Source organism: Lolium rigidum, chromosome 3 (assembly GCF_022539505.1).
Source record: "Lolium rigidum isolate FL_2022 chromosome 3, APGP_CSIRO_Lrig_0.1, whole genome shotgun sequence".
Classification (NCBI taxonomy): domain Eukaryota; kingdom Viridiplantae; phylum Streptophyta; class Magnoliopsida; order Poales; family Poaceae; genus Lolium; species Lolium rigidum.
In genome coordinates this window covers 359,444,361-359,463,535 of record NC_061510.1, presented here as the reverse complement: position 1 = coordinate 359,463,535, position 19,175 = coordinate 359,444,361, and positions in this window count along the sequence as shown.

Sequence of the window (19,175 nt, the reverse complement as noted above, 5' to 3'; positions counted from 1 at the left end):
AAAACGCCTTATCGTGTAAGTATGTTGTATGTTGTTATTTGCGCCAAATAAGAGATTGCCAAAAAGAAGTGGCCCAATGGATTTAGCATGCATGCAATGGACAAAAGGATCAAGTGTTGGCGAATTGAAAAACACTGGCTGCATAATATTAAAAGTATTATATAGTATAATGGAATGATACTATTATTAATTATCGAGTGTAAATTCCACAAAGAAACGTGATGAGGTTCATGTGAAAACATGCAGAAGAACGGCATATGATTGTCCACACGGCTTCCAGAATTCCTTGAAGACCCAAACTCTACGTGGTTTCTGAATTATTTGCTCCAAAATTTATACTTTTGAGGATACTTATTTTATCCATTAGTCTTAAACAATAGGCAAATATAGCTGTAAGGGAATCAAAATCTGCCAGTCCATACCAGTCCCTTTTGACTTGACCGTGCGCGCAACTTTCCCATGATCCCCCCTTCGATCCCTTTGGTGGAGTAGTACTGGCATCGCCCATGAACCTTCCTCCCATAACCAAATAAAATACATATCATATCATATCCACAGGGTGATCGAATAAGTTACTGTGATGCCCTGTTCATGAGACATTATAGCCTAAGATGCCCATGCTGATGCTGATCCTGGAAAAAGAAATATGGAGAGAAATTACTGCAGAGATCAAGAAGCAAGTTGAAGGCCTGTCTAAGCTAGCTCATGTGGCCAGATCCAGTCAGGCCGCCAGTGAATTATATTTCCCAGCTTGATGATCAAATCACTCGAACTTCAACGTACAACACATGATCAAACAGTTCTTCTTTTGGTCCTCGTCACCTCCAGCTTGCACATGGCCAATGCCAGGCAGTTTAGGTGACTTGTTTAAGTGACTTGTTTAATAGAGGGATCCCTAATTACCCTCTTTGTCATGCAGGCATGTGCCCCCATGTACAAACAAGCCGGTACCAGAGCCCAAACCTTAAGGTTGCATCTATCACAGGCCATGAGGTGGCCTCAAATGAAGATAAGCCTCATATATGCAATAATGTGAATTTTATATGTGCCTCCTTGTCGTACGGTTTTTATCTTTGGGACAATAAAATTGAAGTAGTTGGTTGGATCTGCAGGTCTTGCAGATAGATGCATTGCTGGGAGAGGTATGGGAATTGACTTCATGGGTACTAAAGTACAGAGTATGGGTGTTTCGATCATAAAAGAGATTGCATGCGGTGTTGTTTTGCACCTTGTAAGAGCATCTCCAGAGGTCCGACTCATTTCAAACGTCAAAATTATATGTTTTAATCTATTTGGGTCGGATAACGGACACAAAATTGATCATCTCGCCAGCCTTGTCTGTTTGGGTTGGAGCAGACCCAGCTATCCGACGTATTTTGGTCGGCGCTGGCCTTCTACCCCCCCCCCTTTCCCTATTTTCATCCAAAATGGTTCATCATATAAATAGAAAACAATAATGTTGCAATGAAATTAATTTGAATAGTTTAAGGCAAATAAACAACATATTCCATAATCAATGTAGACAAATAATTAAACAACATAGTTCAGAAGAAAACAAATAAAATGATATGTGATGAATACTGGTTTCCTACCAATGTTGATTGGTGACATAGGCATCCCAAATGGGCCTCCCGAAGATAGTACCCGGGGTTAAATGAAGGCCCACTACCCGAAGAATAAGAAGGTTCGAGAACCCAAGATATGTTAAGGAAAGTAGAATTGTAATAGGAAGTGTTGTTTGTAATCTGGCGGGATGAGTTAGAAACCGTCCCGGACTCTGTAACTTGTACAAAACGAAACCCTCGGCTCCACCTTTTATATAAAGGGGGAGTCGAGGGACGAGGAGATCATCGAATCATTGTTCACAAACCCTAGTTGTCATAATCGTCGAGTACTTTTCGGCTGAAACCTTCGAGATCTACTTGCCCTCTACTTCTAACTAAACCCTAGCCTATAATCCGTAGGCATTGACAAGTTAATCCCTTGTCAATTGGCGCCGTCTGTGGGAATTAGAGGCGTAAGGATCTGATCTCGATGGCACGTTCAAGATCTTCGACATCGTCAACCGGAAGCAACACTATGGATCGAGGTAAACAGATCGCTCCTGGTCTTGTTGATTTTGTTCCTCACCCACCCTCCCGTTTGGATGCATATGCGTATCTGGCGGAGCCCATGGAGATGACGTTCGGAAGGTTTCACTTTCGCGTCGAGAAGGAAGGATCGTATCGTGTCGAAATTCCGATTTCGTCGGGATCGTCGGCGGTCGATTCCGATTTTTCAAGCTATGCATCGTCAACCGAGTCGAAGAAGAAACTTCGGCAACACGTTACGTCGGCATCGAACAAGAGAGAAACTCGCCAAGATCTTCGGCGACACATCGTTTGAGTCATCTGCGGACTCATATATAAGCGATGGCTCAAGCGATGTCGACAGATTACGACTTCATCGACAAATCCATCACAATGGGCGAGGTCTTCATCAATCTCAACAATGATGTCACCAAACCCAACATAGATCTGAGTACAAAATATCATCAGATTTATGCTATCGAAAATCAAGAAGAAACATCGGAGGCTTTCGACGATTTGGGTAATCCATATGTCGATCCCTCAGATCTAAGGAGAGGTATGGGCACTAAATATGATGGGCCCACACCACGTGTCAGAGTTCAACTTTCGCAAGCAGCCTGGGATAGAGCTGCAAAAGCCCTAGATGGTTCGGAGCCAATGACGACAACAGCTACAGCTCAAGAACTGCAAGCTTATCAATATAGGCTCGCACGCACCGCTGGAGAAATAGAAAAACGCAGATGACTGAGTTAAATAGGAGAAAGGAGGCAGCTTCTGCATCCAGCAGGAGAAGGGCAGATTTAAGTCGACAATCTAGAGTTTCGGATGATAGCCACAGGGAGGCTCGGAACAGAGGAAGATTAAGGTTACAACACATACCCGAAGCAGAAAGAGAGCACTTGGTTCAAAACCTCGACATGTCCTTTATGTCGATAGATACAAGAGGAAACATTATCCCTAAGACACCAGAAGCTGGGTATATGGCGACACAAGCTTACATCCTCGCATCTAGGCCACCCCCAGGAGATCCAAGGGAAACATTATACAATATGGCGTTAGCAGGGGTTGGAGCTATGGGGACAGCGTTTGTATCAACGCCTCCCGAAGGAGCGGCAAGGCAAAATAGTCCACGACCCGCGGCAACGAACGGCGGCGCTTCCGAAGGGCCAAGCGGAGCAAGAGACACAGGAGCACAAGCAAGGGTCGATAGAGCGAGGCAAAGCAGAAGGGATCATCGGCAATCCCCGGAGCTTAACGACGAGGATATGTGCGGCCTGCCGTGTTTCACAAGGAGAGTACAAAAACTCGAGTCCCTTCGGGATTTAAGTTGCCTGATCACTTCAAAAAATTCGACGGCTTGCAAGATCCAGAGGATTGGCTAATTGATTACCTCGAGACGGTGAAGTTAACTGGAGGAACTAGAGCAACAGCCATGCAAAGTATTCAGGTGCACTTAAGTGGAGCCGCACGATCTTGGATCAAAAAACTTCCGCCAGGATCTATCGACAGTTGGGAAAGTTTCGAGGACGTATTCGTCAAAAACTTCAGGTCCACGTGCAAAAACCTGCGTCGTTAGAAGAGCTGAGAGCGTGTCGACAAAAGCCAGATGAGTCAATGAGAAAATACATCCAAAGGTGGAACATCATAAAAAACTCGGCAGAAAATATATCTGACGAGAGAGCAATAGATGCGTTTGTCGCAGAATTAGGCGTGGAGATTTTGTCGAGGACTTGGGAAGGACCAATCCAAAGACAAGTATCCGCGTTGATGGAGATAGCAAATAGATGGGCAGATGGAGAAGACGCTGTCCACAATAAACGACACAGGTCGCCAGAGGAGGACCGTGGTCGAAATTATCAATCAAGGCGACGATTTCCTCGACAGTATCCGAACTATGACGCCCCAGGGCAAATTTCGGCAGGATTTCGGGCAAACACAGGAGGAAACAATAGAGATGATTATCAGAGAAGCAATGAGCAGCGAAGCGATAATAGGGACGACTCCCGCAACAGACAAAATAGTGGGACAAGGTTTCCAAGACCTTTCGTGTCCCCCGAAGAAATGCTGAACGGACCGTGCCAGATGCACTTTTTTCTCGACAGCAACGGGAAAAGACAGTCAGGGCACCTGCAGAAAGACTGTCGAAATTTTCAAGCAATGTTCAGATGTGCAGAAAACGCTCACGCTCGAGCAGCACAGAGAAATCCTCGGGAGCCCAGGAGCGAAGTTCACCTACCGCCACCTCCCGCGATTACAGACGACAATCGGCATCAGCTCAGAATAGCAGCAGCACCTCCACCACCACCTTATGTCGATCCTAACTCAAACGGAGCGGTGTCGATGATTCAGAAGGGAAGGCCGTCCAACAGAACTCAAAAATTAATCTCGAGACAGGTGTTCATGGCAGAGAAAATGCCTCCACCAACAGCTTGAGTACCTCAATTGGTCGTGGCAAGACATCGGCTTCACCATAGCGGATCATCCGCAGCAAGTTCCTCGACCAGGGCAGTCAGCACTTATTCTGCCAGCAGTTATTGCGGGATTCGATGTTTCTCAAGTATTCATAGATGGTGGCAGCAGCTTAAACCTTATGTATGCAGATACATTGAGGAAGATGAACATATCCTTAGCAAACTTGAAGCCAACAGACACAAGGTTTCACGGCATCACACCGGAGAAACCAAGTTACCCATTGGGGAAGATCAACCTCGACGTTCAGCTTTGGAACCCGAGAAAATTATAGAATCGAAAACCGGAGTTTGAAGTCGTGGATTTTCCATCGCAAGTACCACGCTTTGTTGGGACGACCAAGCATATGCTAGATTTATGGCAGTACCACACTATACATACCTGTTGTGGAGATTGCCTGGACCCAAGGGACCAATCACAGTCAAAGGGAGTTTCGCCTTAGCTGATAAGTGCGACAAGGATTTCCATCGGTTATCAGAAACTTTCGGGATGCAAGGTGAGTATTTGACGTCGAAAAGTATGACTGATTACGACGTATCGCCGTACGTTGGAAGGCCAAATAAAGAATCAACTTTCAACACGAGAAAAATTCTAAGGAGGTGCAGCATTCACCCGACAGACTCGAAAAAGACGACATCCATTACAAACAACATGGATATCGCATAGGAAAGCGCGCTCGTCGAGTTCCTCCGTGAGAACCGGAAAATCTTCGCATGGTGTCCAGCCGACATGCCGGAGTACCTGTGGAACTTGCCGAGCACCACCTAAATTTGGATCCATCAGCGAGACCAATCAAACAAGCTTTGCGGCGTTTTCGAACCAAACCGCAAAGCTATGCCGTCGTAAATCAATCGACTACAAGAAGCTGGTTTTATCAAAGAGATATTCACGTAAGCCACATGGGTAGCAAATCCCGTGATGGTGCCAAAGAAAAACACTAAGGTCCTTCGCATGTGCGTCGACTTTACGTGTCTCAACAAACATTGTCCAAAGGATCACTTCCCCTCCCGAGGATCGATCAAATTATCGACTCCACGGCTGGATGCGAACGTCTTTCCTTCCCGGACGCGTATTCTGGTTATAACCAGATCAGGCTGAAAGAAGAAGATGAAGTAAAGACTGCGTTCATTACACCTTATGGCGTGTTTTGTTACAGAACAATGCCCTTTGGTCTAAAAAACGCGGGAGCAACATATCAGAGGATGATGCAGAAGTGCTTGGCGACACAGATTGGGAAAAACATGCAAGTATACATTGACGACGTCGTCATAACATCAAAAGAACGAACAACACTGATCGAGGACCTCAAGGAAACGTTCGACAACCTCAACAAATTCTGCCTGAAGTTGAACCCGACGAAGTGTTCCTTTGGTGTCCCAGCAGGAGAACTCTTGGGATTTCTAGTCTCAGCAAGAGGGATTGAAGCAAATCCCGATAAAATACAAGCTATTGTAACAATGAGAAAGCCAACAAAGTTGAAAGAGATACAACAACTAACAGGGCGAGTCGCAACTTTGAGCAGATTCGTCGCCAGGCTAGGAGAAAAAGCGTTACCATTCTATGCTTTAATAAAACAAGGAGACAAATTCCAGTGGAACGAAGAAGCCGACAGAGCCTTCGAAGATTTGAAGCGCAAAATCTCGACACCACCAATCTTGGTGGCACCGAAGGAAAAGGAACCTCTCCTGTTATATATCGCAGCCACGCCCCAAGTGGTGAGCACGGCGCTAGTTGTCGAAAGAGAAGAAGAAGGAAAACTCCATGGAGTACAGAGACCAGTTTACTTCGTCAGCGAAGTTTTATCACCGTCAAAACAAAGGTACCCTCAGTACCAGAAGCTAGCATACGGAGTGTTCACAACAGCACGAAAATTGCGCCACTATTTTTCGGCACACCCGATCATAGTGGTCAATGAGGCTCCTCTATCAAATATACTTAACAACCCAGAAGCTACGGGTCGTGTCTCCCTTTGGGGAATAGAACTTTCCCTCGGGACATCACGTATGAAAAAAGAAAAGCAATCAAGTCGCAAATTTCGCCGGACTTCATCGCAGAATGGATGGAGTTGCAAAACACAGGACCCCTGCACCTATCGAGAACCCGGAGCATGAATTTCGACGGGTCCAAAAGAGTAGAAGGAGCCGGCGCAGAGTAGTATTGATATCACCCGAAGGCGACAAATCGAAGTATATCCTTCGGATGACGTTCCCTAACGCATCTAACAATGAAGCAGAATATGAAGCCCTCATACACGGGATGAAGATGGCGAAAGCATGCGGCGCAACTCGACTAAAAATCTTTGGCGACTCACAATTGGTGGCCCAGCAAGTTATGAACCAATGTGATGCAGTCAATGATAGCATGATCGCATACAAGGAGGTGTACAATGAACTCGAGAAGCTATTTGATGGATGCGAGGTAAACCACATCGAGAGATTGAGCAACGATGAAGCCGACGTCCTCGCAAACATCGGGTCGCAGTGCCTCCCAGTCCCGCCAGGAGTGTTTTGGGAAGAAATATCGGAGAGATCTACAAAGCCAAAAAAGGTGCAGAAAAAAGAAAAAACTTCGACACCCCTCACAGAAACCACGGAGGATGAAGAGGAACAAGAGCTTGTGATGATGGTACAGGTTCCTTGGATGCAAGCATATATATCATACATCCTCAGGAAATAAATACCCGACGATCCAGTTGAAGCAAGGCGAGTAATTCGACGGTCCAAAGCTTTCACGGTGATCAAAGGAGAACTATACAAGCGAAGTATTTCAGGCGTTCTGCAAAGGTGTGTAACACCCGAAGAAGGAAGAGTAATTCTGAAGGATGTACACGAAGGAATATGCGGCCACCACGCGAGTAGTCGAGCCATCGCAACCAAGGTTTTTCGGGCAGGATTCTACTGGTTGACGAGAATCGAGGACGCCAAAGAAATAGTAAGGACTTGTGATGCGTGTCAAAGGTTCGCCGCAAAACCTCACTCTCCAAGCAAGCAGAACTAGCACCAATACCATTGTCGTGGCCCTTTGCACAATGGGGACTCGATATGGTGGGAAAGTTACACAAATCATGGCCAGCGGAAAGGAATACATGCTAGTAGTCGTCGACAAATTTACAAAGTGGATAGAAGCGAAGCCGATAAATTCGCCAGATGGAGCATCCGCAGTAAAATTCATAAAAGGCCTCGTCTTCAGATTTGGAGTACCTCATAGCATCGTCACGGACAATGGCAGTAACTTTACATCCCACGAATTCAAAGATTACTGCAAAGAAGTGGGTATCAAGCTGCACTTTGCGTCGGTTGCACATCCTCAAACCAACGGGCAGGTCGAGAAAGCCAATGGCATTATCTGCAATGGCATCAAGAAACGCCTGTTGGGACCACTAGAAAAAGCTCGACATACCTGGCCCGAAGAACTACCAAGTGTGTTGTGGAGCATCCGAACAACACCAAATACAGCGACACAAGAAACCCCGTTTTTTCGGTCCATGGCGCGGAGGCAGTACTACCAATAGAAATAGAGCACGACTCCCCAAGAGTCACAGCGTATAATGAAGAAGCTTCAAGGACAGCATTGGAAGACGACGTAGACGCACTCGACGAAGCTCGAGACGAAGTATTATCAAGGGTCACCAAATATCAACAGGACTTGAAGAATTACCACAGTCGACGTTTGCGGCCAAGATCCTTTCAAGTGGGAGACTTAGTTCTTCGGCTCACGCAAAAAAGTCATGAAAAACTCGAGTCGCCATGGCTCGGTCCCTATATCATCACGGAAGTAATCGGAGGAGGAGCATACAGGATAAAGAACAAGAAGACAGGGGTGGAGGAGCAAAACCCCTGGAACGTGGCGCAACTCAGGCGGTTCTACGCCTAGAGCTAAAATATAGTCCTTGTAAAACTTCAATGTACCGAAACGCCCACGAGTTTTCAGACGCACTCTTTTCCTTTTTCGGGGCACCGAGTGGGGCCGGGAAAGGTTTTTAATGAGGCGGGCTCGTGGTGCTGCAATATAATAAAGATAGTGGAGATATACTTCTTAATTTTCGACACACTCGGGGGCTCAACGCCTAAGTCTCAAAATACATACAATATAGATTCACTGAAATATTTCGCCTTGGTACATTAATACCTCGCCAAATATAAGAATAGGAAGCCAGCAATCATAAATATAGTGTACACGTCAAAAATCTTAAAGTGCTCTGGTCTAAGAACCTCGCAATAAAAATATAGAACTTCGACATCAAAGATACTCGAAGATCGGCAATCCATCCAAGGGAAAAACAAGGGTGTCTTATTACAACAGAAAAGATAGATTTCAAGGAGGAAAAAATAGTACAACCTTCGCCCAGTTAGGCTCGGGGGCTTCAACAACATAGAGGGCCTCGGCAATATACAATAAATTCCTTCGGAAATATTTAAAAAAAAAGGGGGGGGGGGGAAATCAAAAAAGAGTGAGATACAAGGTTTCCAATATAATACAAGTCAGTTAAATCCCAAGATATTATCTACGGACAAGCCTCTGGTTGTTTTGTGTTCAGCATAAGAACCCTTCATAAAGAACTCTAAGTCCATCCGAAGAAGTTCATCTATCATCGATTCGGCCACAGGATCTACCATCGCATCGATTGAGTCAATATCATTTTTCCGACGCGTTTTCTTGGCCAGGCAATCAGCAACAATCTTCGTCAGGTCTAACTTTGGATGACAGATGTTTATCATAATCATGGCGAATCTCGCTCCAGCAGAGAGTTGAGCCCGCACAAAGTTATGAATGCGGGGAGCATCTCTGAATACCTCTAATAATTCAGGAAGAGTTTTGGGAACTTCGTTTCGAGGAAATAAATTCCTATAGACAAGGGTTAATGTCGTCGTGCAAAAACTGAGAAATTCGCGCACTTGGCAAGCACGGTCTTGAAACCTAACAATTTGTTGGGTTCGTTCAGGAGTGGCCCAGAACAAACAGCCATGGTTAAGGGAAAGATTGACAAGAAGATTTGTTCTCTCATTTACTCTCTGATCTTCGGCAGCAGAATCAAGAACCGAGCCTGTTAAAGCGACAGGGCAGGAAATTGGAAAAAAGGCACAGCAAAATAAAGAGAAGGCATCATAAGATCGCAAAAACGTACCTAACATATCTGTGCTAGCTTCCAGCATTAGCTCAAGCATACTATTTTCTCGGGTCGTGGCTCCTTTTGCTTCTAATACAGCAGCATCCTTAGCAGCCATAGCTTCTTCAGCTTGTTGAAGAGCAAGTTTTTCTCGTTCAGATGCTTTCCGAGATTGTTCCATCATGGCCAAAGTTTGTTTCTTCATAGATTGAAGTTGTTGTCGAAGTTCTTGCAAATCTTCCGACAAATGTTTGCTTGACGAACTTTCGAGGGGATTATGGTCGACCAGTACCTTCTTCGAGAAGGAAGATGCAGGTGAAGCAGTGGCAGAACAAGGAGGGGTCGAGTAATTATCAAATATTAACTGGAAAAGAAAGGCCCAGGATCAATGATAAGCACGAAGAGGAATTTCATTACTTTCTAGGGAATTTACACGGACATTACAAAAGAAAGTTCTCCAGAGGGACTAACAGAGTAATTGTCGCCAAGGCTAAAATGGCGACAAGAGCAAAAGAAACAGAAAGAAAAAACAAGGAGGCATGCAACTAGACCTCCGGCCTCGAGGAGCTAGGAGTCGAAGCTGGCTTGATCCCGAGATATGCCAAGATCTTCTTCGTGTTGGGCTTGGCCGCCTTAATCAGCGACCTCCATCTCGACTGCTCTATCCGATCGGTGTCGCCAACTTTCATCCAATCAAGAGTCCGTTGGCTGTCGCAACCGTGGCAACAGATGTTTTCGACAAAGAACCTTCATATTTTCCCCGGCGCATCTTCAGTCCAAGGTCTTCCGATGAATTGAAAATCTTGGCAAGGGCAAGGAAAGTCGAAGGTTCCTCTTTCTTCGGGAAGAAGTAGGGGAACAACGCCGACAAACCTGCACTAGCATTTGCCACGCCTTCACGAATTTCGCGCCCATGAAACTCCAGATAAGAAAGTGCGTCAAGGAGAGGGTCATTGACGGGATTATCCAGATCAAAATCCTGGTTTGTTTGGGCTGCCACACGAGACAAAACATTAGTCAAAACCAAGAAACAGGAAGTACAATAAAATAGAAGGGATTGATAATATTACTCAAAGTACGTCGACTTTGCGACTTCAGACGCTTGAGGATCCCTTGCTCACGAGCAGCTTGTGCAGCTTTCTGCTCGTCTAAAGCAGATTCAGCATCTTTTAGCCTTTTCTGCAGTTCCTCGACACTAGCAGCCTTTGCTTTGGCATCATCAGCCTCGGCTTTAGCTTCGCTAGCAACAAGTTCGGCTTTCTCGCGAGCCGCCTCACTTTGCTCCAGTTTGTGAGCAAGTGCGTCGGCACGCTTATTGGCCTCTGCAAGTTTCTCTATCGAGATAAAAAGAGGGAGGAGAGATCAAAAAATCGCGACAAACAACAGGAGCAAAAGGCAGGAAGAACGGCAAATATAAAGGTTGTTACCTTCGGTTCTGCTGGCATACTCGCGGTACCCAATAAATTGGGATCCGATGCGGATAAGATCTTTGATCATAGGCTGTCAAAGAAGAAGAACGTAAGAGAAAACATCGGCATTAAAAAAAGTGAGGGCAAGCAAAATAGAGGAAATATAGATGTCGACAAACTTACATCATCCAAGAGCTGGGACGAAGAGCTGCTCAATTGAGGGGGAGGCTCAATGATCATTTCAACCCTTGCCCTTTTTGGTGAAGGGACAAGGGGGCTCGAGGGAGGAGTAGATGTGCCAACATTTCGTTGAGGAGGCGACGATTCTTCTCCTTCAACGGGTTTCTCCGAAATAACTAAAGTATGTGACGTGCTCGTCCGAGGAGCCACATCACGAGTTGGTACTTCTTCCTCGTCATCACTGCGAGTGAGGATCAATAGCATAAAAAACAAGACAAGAAAAAACTTCGACTACAGAGATAAGGGGAAATCAAGGTGACTTACGAGCTGACGAGGGATTCAATATAAGGATCATAAGCTGCCTTCGGATGAGAAGGAACAACTTCTTCGGCTTTGGATGTGCCGAATCTTTCGCATTACTCCTCTTCCTTTTCCTTTGTGGAGAAACGGCGGGAGGAGGAGATTGGACCGACGTAGTGTCCTCGGAAGATCCCGCAGATTTTCGAGAATCCACGGGATCATTCACAAAAGATGGAGCTTCTTGATTGTCGTCAGTGACAATGCCCCTTTCTTCGACTTCTCCATCCTCAGGAAGAGGAGGAAGGGAAGCCATAGTAGGATGATCCTGTAGAAAAATAGCGGTAAAAAGAAAATTAGAGAGATGTCAATACAATGAGATGCAGAGAAAGCTCGGAACAAGATAAAAACTCGAGAAGACAAAATACCTCGGGGAGAGGATTGGCGGAGCTGTATGGTTCCACGCGACAAGAGGAAGGAATAGGATCCTTCTTGTTTAGCGAGGTAATTCTTCGAATTAACTTCTCCAAATCCTTCAAAGAAAGATCATTGGAGAGTCTATTGGCGTCATTTTCACCAGAATACGTCCAAAGAGGATTTTTGCGAGCCTGAAGAGGCTGCACTCTAATCCTAAGAAAATAAGCAGTGATTTGAACACCAGAAAGTTCTTGGCCCCGAGTATTTTGAAGTTGACGAATGCGAGACATAAGAGCTTCGTCGCCTTTTTCTCTTCTTCGGAAGCTTCGACATCCCAGGAGTGGCAGCGTTGAATTTTTGCGTTTCCGTCGAAAGGAACTATGTTGTGTTCCACGGAATTGGCGCTCTCTTCATGTATATAAAGCCACCTTTTGCGCCATCCTTGGACAGAGTCAGGAAATTTGACGTCGAAGTAATCAACATCGGTTCGGACACAGATAACAACGCCGCCTATGTTGTAGGTGGCGTTGTGAGCGCCATTACGGCGGAGGCAGAAAATGCGTTTCCAAAGAGCCCAATTGGGAGGGACTCCAAGGAAGCATTCGCAAAGCATGATAAAAATAGAAATGTGGAGGATGGAATTGGGAGTCAACTGGTGCAGTTGAATCCCATAAACAAAAAGAAGGCCGCGGAGGAAATCATGAATTGGGGCGGAAAGGCCGCGGATGAGGTGATCAACGAAACTAACCCGATACTCCATTGGAGGGTTTGGGTAGCTTTCTTCGCTGGGAAAGCGGATGGCGTCTTCTTTCTTCATCAGGCCAAGCCTCTTCAAGCATATTGACATCTTGGTTGGAGATTTTAGATCTCTCCCACTCAAGATCCTCAGCGGCCATCTTGGATTCTGGAGTGCTGTGGCGGGTGAGTCGCGTGCGCGGTGGCATCAACGGCACTGGAACAACAATGTTCGTGCGTGCGGAAGATCAGAAGGAGTTGGGCGCAGAGGAGTCTTTGCAAGGAAGATCAGATGTGCGGCGCAAGCGAAGGAGCGAACCGAGGTTGAAGAAAGGTATATATAGGAACTGGGCGAAGCAGTGCACCGTTGGATGAAGAAATCGTGTGGTGCAATAAGGATCTCGCAGTGAAAAGGGTACAAAGGTCTTTTTATGGAGATAGAATGGAACAGGCGTTACCGAACGTGCGCCAGGAAAAGCGGAGGACGTGTGTCCCCCACTTGCAGGACGTGTCAACGTGGTGAGAACAATGGACCCACAAGGCAGAAAAATCTCGACTATTAATAGAGCTGAAGAGAATTTGACAAAGGAAAGTATGTCGACAAGAAAAATAAAAGGAGAATGGCGACAGGAGAAGTTATTTGAATACTTCGGGAGCCTTTGGTCAGAAACAAGTTTTTGCCCAAATGCTCGGGGGCTACTTCGATAAAAGTAAAATTTCGACTATGGCAAATATAGAAATTGTGGGAGCCTACAACCAAGCACAAGTTCTTGGCTGTAGCCTCGGGGGCTACTCCCATCGGGAACGCTGTTCGCGCACCCGAGAGATAAAAAAAAAAAAAAAGAATATCGGGAAATAATGGCAATATAGCGACAAGGTGGACTAAAATGTTGAGCCTACAACCAAGCACAAGTTCTTGGCTGTAGCCTCGGGGCTACTCCCATCGGGAACGCTGTTCGCGTGCCCGATGAAATTTAAAAAGGAATAAGAAAGAAAGATAGAAAAGCAAGAGAGTATATTTCGAGTTATAATTAACTCTACATATACTCCCATCGGGAGATTAATATAAGTCATATTTTGACTCGATAAAATGTGCCATTCCAACAGCCGGAAAAGCACTCGACAATATATTCTCAGAACGCCAAAGTTGCGATCAATTTCCGAATGCCGCAAATTTGCGAAGGTAAGACCCCAGCATCCATTCTCGCTGGGCGTGGCATCGCCGAAGACTGCGCTCTGCTACTTTTATCCGTATCAACGGATACGAAGAAAAATCCTAACGGACGCGTTAGGTACTCGATAAATTTGACTGGGACTCGACGGAATGGTAAGACCTTAAGCGGCACTCGTTGAAGTTTGCACCGGTATCCCGAGATCATGTCCAGGGACGTGATCTTGAAGTAGGTTTTTGCGGATTGCCACTAGAGCGAGTTAACTAGTACCTGATCCGTCAGATGAACTAGCCCCAACTACCAATATCCCTGTACAATATAGAAATTTATATAAAGAAATATAGAAGAGTTTAAATTGTCGAATAAGAATAAGCAGTGGAGATTTTTCCTGACTCTACGATTCAAGCAAAATCTCGGGGGCTACTGACATAGGCATCCCAAATGGGCCTGCCGAAGATAGTACCCGGGGTTTAATGAAGGCCCACTACCCGAAGAATACGAAGGTTCGAGAACCCAAGATATGTTAAGGAAAGTAGAATTGTAATAGGAAGTGTTGTTTGTAATCTGGCGGGATGAGTTAGAAACCGTCCCGGACTCTGTAACTTGTACAAAACGAAACCCTCGGCTCCACCTCTTATATAAAGGGGGAGTCGAGGGACGAGGAGATCATCGAATCATTGTTCACAAACCCTAGTTGTCATAATCGTCGAGTACTTTTCGGCTGAAACCTTCGAGATCTACTTGCCCTCTACTTCTAACTAAACCCTAGCCTATAATCCGTAGGCATTGACAAGTTAATCCCTTGTCAATTGGTGCTCAACCAAATCCGTTTGAAGTCGATTGTGAGTGTGACGATCATGGATCTCATGATGCACATGGATTAACTCCTCAAAGGTTATGCTCAGGCTGCGGCTCAACCAATTCACCCTGAAATTGCCATCCTTTGTCAAAGAGGCTATCATCGCGATGATCCTCAACGATCATGTTGTACGTGATCACACATGCGGTTATCATCTCCCACATATGGTCTCAACGCTCCATGTTCTAGAAGGGCGCCGAACAATAGCCCACTGAGATTAGAGCACACCAAATGCCCGATTCACATCCTTCATGCAAGCCTCTTGTTGTTTGGAAAACTGATGCGTGCAGTTAACACACGTCCGTTGGGAACCCCAAAAGGAAGGTGTGATGCGTACAGTAGCAAGTTTTTCCTCAGAAAGAAACCAAGGTTTATCGAACCAGTAGGAGTCAAGAAGCACGTTGAAGGTTGATGGCAGCGGAGTGTAGTGCGGCGCAACACCAGGGATTCCGGCGCCAACGTGGAACCTGCACAACACAATCAAAGTACTTTGCCCCAACGTAACAGTGAGGTTGTCAATCTCACCGGCTTGCTGTAAACAAAGGATTAAACGTATTGTGTGGAAGATGATGTTTGTTTGCGAAGAACAGTAAGAACAATTGCAGTAGATTGTATTTCAGAAGTAAAGAATAGGACCGGAGTCCACAGTTCACTAGTGGTGTCTCTCCCATAAGATAAATAGCATGTTGGGTGAACAAATTACAGTTGGGCAATTGACAAATAAAGAAGGCATAACAATACACATACATATATCATGATGAGTACTATGAGATTTAATCAGGGCATTACGACAAAGTACATAGACCGCTATCCAGCATGCATCTATGCCTAAAAAGTCCACTTTCAGGTTATCATCCGAACCCCTTCCGGTATTAAGTTGCAAGCAACGGACAATTGCATTAAGTATGGTGCGTAATGTAATCAACACAAATATCCTTAGACAAAGCATCGATGTTTTATCCCTAGTAGCAACAGCACATCCACAACCTTAGAACTTTCTCATCACTTGTCCCGCATTTAATGGAGGCATGAACTCACTATCGAGCATAAATACTCCCTCTTGGAGTTACAAGTATCAACTTGGCAGAGCCTCTACTAGCAACGGAGAGCATGCAAGAACATAAATAACATATATGATAGATTGATAATCAACTTGACATAGTATTCAATATTCATCGGATGCCAACAAACACAACATGTAGCATTACAGATAGATGATCTTGATCATGATAGGCAGCTCACAAGATCTAACATGATAGCACAATGAGGAGAAGACAACCATCTAGCTACTGCTATGGACCCATAGTCCAGGGGTGAACTACTCACACATCGATCCGGAGGCGATCATGGCGATGAAGAGCCCTCCGGGAGATGATTCCCCTCTCCGGCAGGGTGCCGGAGGCGATCTCCCGAATCCCCCGAGATGGGATTGGCGGCGGCGGCGTCTCTGGAAGGTTTTCCGTATCGTGGCTCTCGGTACTGGGGGTTTCGCGACGAAGGCTTTAAGTAGGCGGAAGGGCGGGTCAGGGGGCGTCACGAGGGGCCCACACGCTAGGGCCGCGCAGCCAGGGCCTGGGCCGCGCCGCCCTAGTGTGGCATCGCCTCGTGGCCCCACTTCGTATCTCCCTCGGTCTTCTGGAAGCTTCGTGGAAAAATAAGCCCCTGGGCGTTGATTTCGTTCAATTCCGAGAATATTTCCTTACTAGGATTTCTGAAACCAAAAACAAGCAGAAAACAGAATCGGCTCTTCGGCATCTCGTCAATAGGTTAGTGCCGGAAAATGCATAATAATGACATATAATGTGTATAAAACATGTGAGTATCATCATAAAAGTAGCATGGAACATAAGAAATTATAGATACGTTTGAGACGTATCAAAAACCTCTTCTTATTTTTTGCTTCAAGAGCATGTATTATCTTCACAAGTGTGGACCAGTCAGTCTAGATGCCATCCGCAAGATAATAAGCCTTGTAGGCATGGTCATTGATCTCATAGTTCACAACTAGAGAATTGCCTTCCACAGAGAATTCCTCGGAGCACCATGCGTCCGGCCTCTAAAGTTGCCCTAGCAGATCAAACAAAAACCAATTTGGCATGTTGAAGTGAGATCCGGTGTATATTATACTGTATTTGTCACCTAACAATTAGATATTTTACAGTGTTACTAGAATGTAAATGTACCTGGTATTTTTTAGTGTTACTGCAGTTATGCGGATATACAGGGTAATGTAGCATTCTATTAGGCGAGGAAGTGCTTGGTTAACCCCATGATTATGCACATGCACGAATAGTTAAGGATTAGCTTAACACGGCCAGCCGTGTCAATCACCTGTTTAGAACTCCAACTTGGCACAACATTTATTAATTATTCTCTCTCCCCAAAGTTCAAGTAACTTGGGGCATAACTCTTGCTAAAAGTTCGGAGCCAGATAACCACGATCTAATGGCCCTCTTTAAATTTTCCCAGCACCTTCTCTCTCATCAGTGGTTGGGAGTCCACGTTCGAAAAAAGATTCAAATAACACTGGGCAAATCTTGAACAAATCCCTTGAGTAGATCGTTTCATAAATCCAGCTTTCTTTGCCTATTGAAAAAAAGGTTGTTGATTATGTTAAGTTGTTAACTAATCCTATTGGTCGGCCTCAATATACCCTTGCTTGTCCCCATGTGAGTTGGGCCCAAGGCATCATCAAAATCCACCAACAAATCTTTCTGGTGGGCAACAGGTTGCACTTGCACAGATTATCTTGTTGCTCGTTAGTTGATTTGTCTGTCCCCGAGTTTAGTGATGTACATCTCCACTTTCGGCTGGGTGCTGAACGCTGAGTAGCAAAAACAAAATTTAATCGGTTGAAACCACAAATAGATCAGATCTAGTGTTGTTACTCAAACATAAACCAAAGAGGCTAGAGAAAAATTACATTTGGCCAATGGGTCATAACTAAGAAATGAAAATATTAAAAGATTTTCCTTCCCGTGCTGGCAAGTGATCCTCCTAGATGGACGAATAGTGCGTGAAGCTATTTATTTTCAAACACTCAGAATTTGTATTTTGAAGTTTCAAAAAATTATGAAACAAAATTTTGGTGATAGCCAATGATATATGCTATAATGGTGTAAAATCTCAATGCAAAGTAATTTGTATTCTAGGCTACACGAAATGGACAAAATCTGACAAATTTTATAGTCTTGTAATGTGCACTATTCACTATAAAATTTATTAGAAATTGTTATTTTTGTGTAGCCTAGAATATAAAATATTTTGTATTGAGATTTGACACCATTGTAGTATACATCATTAGCTATCCGTAGAATTTTGATTCAGATTTTTAAATCTTTGAAACATAAATTCTAGGTGTTTAAAAATAAAGGACTACATGTAGCTCGGCCTCCATTTGAACTTTCCCGTGAATCACCCCACACACGAACAATTTGCATAATCCCTTCAATGCACTCATGGTATATAATGTATAATGCACACCTATAAATGTTGCATCTCTATTTTCTATTCTCCAACCATTCGAAGAGCTTAGATTTATATCTAAACCCAAATAACATACAAGACTCTTAATTTTCAACACCAGACATATTTATCTCTAACCCTAGTAAAAGTGGTGTGGCTAACAAGGAGGTGGTGGTTTGAAAACTTGATGACTTGTTAGCACAATTTCAGTTAGGAAAATACAAACCAACATTTTTAGGAAATAATGGAAACTAAACATTGTCAGAAATATCAAATATAAAAATATATTATAAGACTATGCAATAGTTCTAAAGCCAAACCCTTTAGGGAAAAATCGAAACTAAAATCAAAATACTAGCATGAATAAGAAATAAACCGATGAATGCTAATGAATCTTAGGGGAAATAACATATAGTATAACATATTACTATTAGAAAAAAATCATAGTTAAACAATTTACGACTACTAGTAGGACAAAAAAAGCTAGTTAGCAAATAAGTGGCTTTTTAGCCAAGAAAGTAAAAAAAACATGGGATAAAAGAAAGATATAAAAATCCAAGCAAGTCAGAATTGTTACGTGAAAAAAGTTTAAAACTGAAAAATTCTCAATGTAGTAAGAAATATATTATAAGACTATGCAATAGTTCTAAAACCGAACAATTAACTGAAAAGTTCTCAATCTAGCTCCCGAGCTACACTGATCCGTTTATTTTTAAACTAAATGTACTCAATGACATATCCTACAAATACGAAAAACCTCAATAAGAAATACTTTGTATTTTGAGCTACAGAAAATTATAAAAGTATGGATATGAATAAATCTAATGAACAAGGCATATTTTCAAAACTACATAATTTATTCGATTTTTATTTCTATATCTACCATTTTCAAGAACTTGTGGTTGTGATTTTGCATGATTGAAGGATAAATCAGTGACTACATTTAGATTTTTTAATTTTTTTGAAATTTTTACACGTGAGATTTTTTTATATTTT